We start from the raw sequence: 6,825 nt of genomic DNA on the forward strand, positions 1-6,825 counted from the left end.
CAAAGCCTTAAAACATGCATTTCACAAGTCAAAGAAGCAAGCTGTTCAGTACTGTGAAGGGACACGATTTTACTAAGTGTTATCTGGCTCCAGGCACTCATTTGCTAAGTCAGGACACAACGGAACACCACTGAAGTGATCACTGGACAAAAATCATTTTGAAAAGAGTCTTTTGCATTTCTGCTATGATTTTCCACTCAATTATCTCATTCGTTTAAATGTTTTCTCACACAACCTCTCAGATACCCCAGTTCCTAACTCAAAATAATACCTGTAACTGTGAACGCTACTAGTTTGTTTGCCATAAACCCAGTTCTGGGTTCCTGGTTTCTCATACAACTGTGGATGACTTTACTAAGTGAAATCAGGAAGTAGAAGCGATGACAGTTACTAAACATGAGGTACAGTGAAGTTACTGTTTTCTTCCAGATGAAAGAAATGCTCTTGAGTTTGGGTCCCGGCGGGTTAGAGATGTGCAGCATACGTCTAGTTTGAGAATTCTGCCCACTTGATCTTTCTATGGGTCAAGATCCAAAGTAGTGGGGGTTGTAACATTTGGGTGGGTTTAAAAATAAACCTTAAAATATCTTCCATAGGAACATTCCAGAGATCCGTAAGTTTTTCTAGGCCCACAACATGGAATCCTCTTGGACCCCAGCTATAAACCAAGATTGCACCAGGTTTCCTGGCAGCTGAGAGATGGCCAGGCACGTTTCCTGGGGATGTTCAGAAGGGGCACAAACAAGACCCACACCAGCTCGAGACATCTGTGTGCACTTGGAAATGTTGTCAGCATGGTTCAAAGGGGCCACACATCCCCCTGACCTTCAGCTGATGCCTGGTTAGCGACTGAATCCAGCTGAGCAGTGTCATGTGCAATACCTTTTAATCTAGATACATATTAAACAACAATATATATATGCATGCAAGCATATATCACCATTTGTGTATCTACATACACATAAGTACATAGGCATATAGTGTGCCTATGCTATTAAGCATATCAGATGCATATTAAACAGTATCAGGGATGAACTGGAGATGGCAGTCTAAACTGGAATCAGCGATGGTAAGAAACTGTGTGCCAAAGCGAGTGAAAGCACTGGAGTAGAGTTCACAGGATCACACACCCAGAACTTCTCAGACATACCTGAATAAAATGGCTTAAACACTTAAAAAAACTTGCTTTCAGGTAAAACAGATGGTCCTTAGTCCCAGTCTGGAGAACTGAAAATACACCAAGAAAGACTGAAATAAAAAATTACGCTTAATTTACAACTTAATCGGTGTGTTCATTGAAACAAAGATATTTCTAAAGCATGCAACTACAGACTTCTGAACAGTGTGCTCAGGCTGAAGTTTCTGTTCCCCATCTTAAGTGAGATATTACAGTATTACATGAATATTCTTCAGCTTAAAGGAGGACAGTAAGATTTAAAAATATGCCACCATTACTAACGAAGAAAAGTCAAATAACCATTCATATGCCTCGAGCACCACTTGTGAAAAAGCTTAAAAACCACAGTCTTCCTTATTGCCTCCAGAGCAGCATGAAGGTGGGGACGTGGGGATGAAACTCTGCCTGGTTTATCAGTTCAGAAAGCAGGGGAGCTGGGTTTGGGGGAGCTGAACGTTCAGATCTCCAGAGACTGCTTAAACTGAAGGAGGATGGAGGAAACGATGAGATGGCAAACTACCCTAAACCCATGGGGCTGTCCATGGCCATGGGGACTCTGCCAGAAGAGATGGTGATGTAGAATGTGTCTGGGCAGTTGTAGGGGAAGGAGGAAACACCAACCAATAAGCTGCCTTAATTGCAAGACAAAAACTGAGCACAGCTGGCTCAGTTAGGAATTGGATGTCAGTGCAAAGACAGGGCAAAGAAAGGTGCTCCCAGATAGTTGGTGCAACTCAGAGCAGTGTTTCAGTATTTTAAGGTAGTGTTCAAAATAAATCCTAACCAGAAAAAAACCCCAACCAACAACTCCAAAACAGAAAACCACCCCAGACCTGTTTTCCTCTTTTGTCTAACAAATGACTTTTTATTTTCCCCCCTAAAAATGAGATGAGAATTCCACCCTCACCTGATGCACACTTAGGCATTAGGGTGGGGCAGCGTGCCCCATCCCAAACACATCTATTTGCTAAAGCATATCGGAATTCTATATTTTTTTTAAATCCATGGAAATATCCCCCAGTAGCACTTACATATGTTTACACAGTAGATGGACACACACATTCATTGAGGCATTTTGTGAAGATCCTTTATAAGAATCACGTGGTGGCCCAAGATAGGTCAGTATTTGTACAAGCTGGTACGTGCTTCAGGTTCATAGAGGAATTGTGCAAACTGCGAGCTCGGCCCCTGGTCAAAAAAGAGCTCTCGGCAAGTCAGAGTCTGGCATCTGCATCCACACATGTTCTGTACGTCACAGGAGGCAAACAAGGCTGAGGGAGAAATGGGGAGGCAGATGGTGAGAAGCCCGGGGGAACCAGCACTGGCTTCTCTCCCCGCCATTTAGGTCAAGGAAAAGGTCAAGAGCTCAGCTCCCCACATCCATGCCTTGGGTTGCAGCCAGACAGCAAATCTGGGTTGGTTTTGGTTTTGTTTTGATTTGTTTGGGTATTTTTAAGGAGATGCATGGAATTTCATCACTGTTCAGTATCTTGTCCTTTTTTCTTTTTGTAAGAAAAAAAGATGTGGAGAGTGGACTTTAATTTGCTGAACACTGATACTGTATTTAATAAACCTTTTAGAGAGAGAAAAAGGTCTCAACTCCTCTCCTCTGAAATCTGCAATTAGCAGAGCAGAGTTTATTTCCCCCATCATCTGCCAAACCAGCATCTTTACCAGCTACGTATCAGTAGAAGCACAGAAATCCACTGGCAGTTACATTTTACTTCATCTCCGGAAATTCGGATGAAGGAAATGGAGCAGTCACAGTGCTGGGTCACGTACATATAATTATTGCTGCTTGAGGCTGGCAGCTGTTAATGATAAGAACAGCTCTGACTGGAGGCAGAAGGGGACTGAGCAAGAACACATCCCCTGCCATGGAAGCAGATAGCACCCAAATGGCACGCCATTTCCTTATGTCACAGCTACGTCTGGATCCTGAGCCAAATCTTGTTAAGCCTTTGCAAAATCAAGCACTAAAGTATCTTTTTGCCTTGCCTGATGCAGTTCTTTCCTCCTTGCCTTGCCTCTTCACATCCATCCAGTACATCGTTGCTGAGAAAACCTCTCTCTGTAGACCATGGAGGCCCTATCTTCTTTCCGTCTCCACAGAGAAGTTCTCCATGAGCTCCTGCCTTTAAATTGGGTCTACAGAACAATTGTCTGTATTGCACTCTAGTTTCATCCTCTCCTGCTTTCTTACCTCCTTTGCTGTTCAGTCTGTTTTGTGTGATCTGTATTCTTGCTGGTTCACAGTGTTCTCTGTTCTGCACCCAGCAGTCATTCTTCACATCGATTCCTTCCTCACAGCATCCTTTCACTCATTCCATCCTGCCTCCCCTTTTAGTGCTGATGCAATCACTATCCCAAATCACATTTACCTCACTATCATGTAGGTTATAATATTGTGGGAAAAGGAGGAATGTATTTTGCTGATGTGTAGTGAGAAAATGTACCAAATAATCTCTGTCTAAACAGAAAGCCTGGTTGATAACCCTCATGTAGTTTAAGGAGAAAGAGAGTTCTGGAAATGAAAAACCATAATGGCAATTTCTAGAGTAGATGTGACCTGGCTGAAAAAGTGACATTTCAGAGTCAGCCTGGCATAAGACTTAAACTAATCCACTCTCTAAGTGCTCATGGAACAGCAGAGTAATCCCACAGGCAGCATTTCTCACTTCTGAGGTGGCTGGGAAATGCAGCCCTTGTCTATAAAACATTTCTTGCTTTATCAGAAGGATCTAACAGCATGCCTCAGGCCCTGCATGGGCAAGCAGTGGGTCCAGGAAAGAAAGAATGAAGTTTCCCACTGGTATAGACACCTGGGTTGCCCAGCATCCTAAACAAAGCTCGGTGTTAATTGTTGGTGCCAACTTCATACCTTGTGTTGAAGTGGGATGCTCACATTTGTTACGTGAACCACGTTGCAAGTAGAAATTTCATTCATTTCACAGTAGGCCTTCTTTCTCCTTTTAATATTAATCTTAATAGTTTATACCTCTTTTCTTCTACATTATTCAAATAGATTGTGTGCTCTTTAGCTAAACCCAGACCTAGGTGAATTCTATATTAAAGATATGCTTTTATATAACATTTTTCATTACAGCCTCCATCTGATTGTGAAGAACACAAGCAGAGAAAGGCGATGAAGTCCCACCTGCTCTGAGAAGATTCTCTTCCTTCTCACACTGGTAAGCTTCAAGTAAAATGACTTCCCCTATCATAAGTTACTGCTATCTTATATCCCACTCATCATCTCTTATCATACAGCACTGAGTCTACTGCACAGCTGTAAATTGAACAGCTTTAGCTGAGACTGTTGGACACATAGGGGTGAGGTGGGTGCTCGCAGCCCCTGGAAACACAGCACTGTTCTCACATACCTCACTGGCTTGTTGAGGGCAAGGTGTGTTTGTACTGAAGCATCAGTTGATACCTGCAGCCCCATTATTCACTGCATATCCCTAGCCCCATTTACTGCTTATTATTGAAGTCCTTGGTTGTGGGATTGCCGAGGTTGCAACTTCTACCACTCTGTTTCTCAACCTTGTCATCATCTGTTTTGACACCAGGATCTGGGCTAGCTCACTGCATAATCAGCTACAATTTGGGTAGCAACATCACTATTTCTGGAATGATCCTATCAGGAGGGTGAGGTATCAGGTAGGTGGATTTCATTCTTTGGGAAATAACATACGGGCACTCTCTACCTTCTTCATTTACATTCAGATAGAGTAACTCTGGTCACACATCTGCAAGGCACACAGTATCCAGCTGAAAGAGCTAAGGAGAGGTAGACAAGTTCTTAAATATAAGATGATGGCTCACTATGTTTAGTGATGAAGTGGGACAGGACACATACTCATTATAATAGATTCTTTCGCACTCAGAGAATCAAGTTTTGTAGCAGCCTTTGCCTTGCAGCAAAGCCCTGGAACAGGAGCAGCACTTTAACTCTTCATGAGCGTATGGCATTTACTATCTTAGCAGAATCTCTCAGGTCTAGTCTTCCACAGTTGAGCTGGCTCCTGGCATCTGTGACAGCTGAGGGACTCTGTGCTCAGTACATACCTACAGGAACTTTAAACAGGCTCTTGAATGACACTGGCTTTTCTGATACCCTGTAAGTAGTCCTGGCTAGCTTGCTGGAGTATACCACCTATCCCTACCACCTATACACATGGAACTGCTGGGACATACACAAGACACTTGCATGGATATGCTACACCAGTCACCATCCAGTCTGCACCAGTGCATGGCAGGGGAGGTGAGAGTGCCTCAGAGCTTCTGAAAACAGGACAACTCTTCCTGCAGCCCTAGCTTAGGCTGCCTTGTCAGCTCTGACTGATCATCGATCCCTTTTCCTCCACATAAAAAAAAGGTAGGAAAAAAGCATATTACGTGCTTCTTAGCACAAGAAAGGATGGTATGTTCCACCTCCTCAGTTTTGACTGACATCAATCCCTACAAGGTGCTGCTAAACAAACTGCCAGCTGTTGGCACAAACATCCCAAATAACAAGGATCCAGTTCATTATTTGGACAAGTTCACAGCAGCCCTTTACCTTTTATGCCAGGATGCTCTTAGCTCAGAATGCATTTGCTGGCTGGTCCTTATCATTAGGATAGAGAACAGTCTCATTTTTGCACACTCTCAGTGCCTGCTTTGTCAATGGAGGAGGATAACATCTGGTGTACATACCTAGCAGTGGTTCATTGGTTGTTTCTTTTCCCCCTCCTTACTATAGTATAGGCTTTAAAATTGTATCAGAAACCTTCTAACTGCTGTTGAAGACAATGCTAGAGAAATATTATAGCACTCAAGGCCAGATTCTACCAAAAGGAAATCAAAGTACTATGTTAATATCAGGATAGTCTGCAATATCATGGACGACCAAAATGAGCACTATGCAGACAAAACCAAGCTTCTCAAAATGATCAGAAACCAAAAAGCAGGATGTAGAGAGATGACTTAAAAGTATCGGATTTCATATGGAAATGAGAGTTGCTGGATTCAGTCTTGACCATAAAAGCTACACAGTCCGAAGAAGCTCTTCAAATACGTAAAACATGTTGCAAAGAAAATGGGAGCAAACTGTTCTGTATGCCCACTGCTACATAAAAAGAGGTTAAGGTCCAGCAAGGAAGACTTAAAGTTTCCTAATATCTACCTTAACACTAATAATACCAAAGCCCTACAAGGGCTTGGAGAGGAAGGATAATCTTTATCACTAACAATTGCTTTCACAGCAGCCATTCAAGCATTTCAAGATTTCCATCATGGTTATTGTTCAGAAATCTTCCAATTGAGTATCTGAACTTTAACCACAACTGCTTTTGGCCAGTCATGATTTTGCTACCTCATGTTCCTATTTTTACAACAAACTGAAAGGCTTGCACAGCTGAACAGTTCTGCAGCCTCTGAAAGCTGGTTTAACAATGCAGCGTCATGTCAGAGAAGGAAGCAGATTTTTCTTCCTACTTAGTTTAAACTGCTAATGCCTCTCGAAAGCTCAGATTTCTACTCCAGTTGCTCATGCAGCTAATAAGCATCACAGCAAAGTTGCAAATGTATTAAAACCACCTGTTTATCTTTTGAATATTTATTTATTTTGTAATTAACTCACTCTTTTTCCAAGCCTCTTTCCC

Source organism: Nestor notabilis, unplaced genomic scaffold, assembly GCF_000696875.1.
Source record: "Nestor notabilis isolate BGI_N333 unplaced genomic scaffold, ASM69687v1 scaffold20053, whole genome shotgun sequence".
Classification (NCBI taxonomy): Eukaryota; Metazoa; Chordata; class Aves; order Psittaciformes; family Psittacidae; genus Nestor; species Nestor notabilis.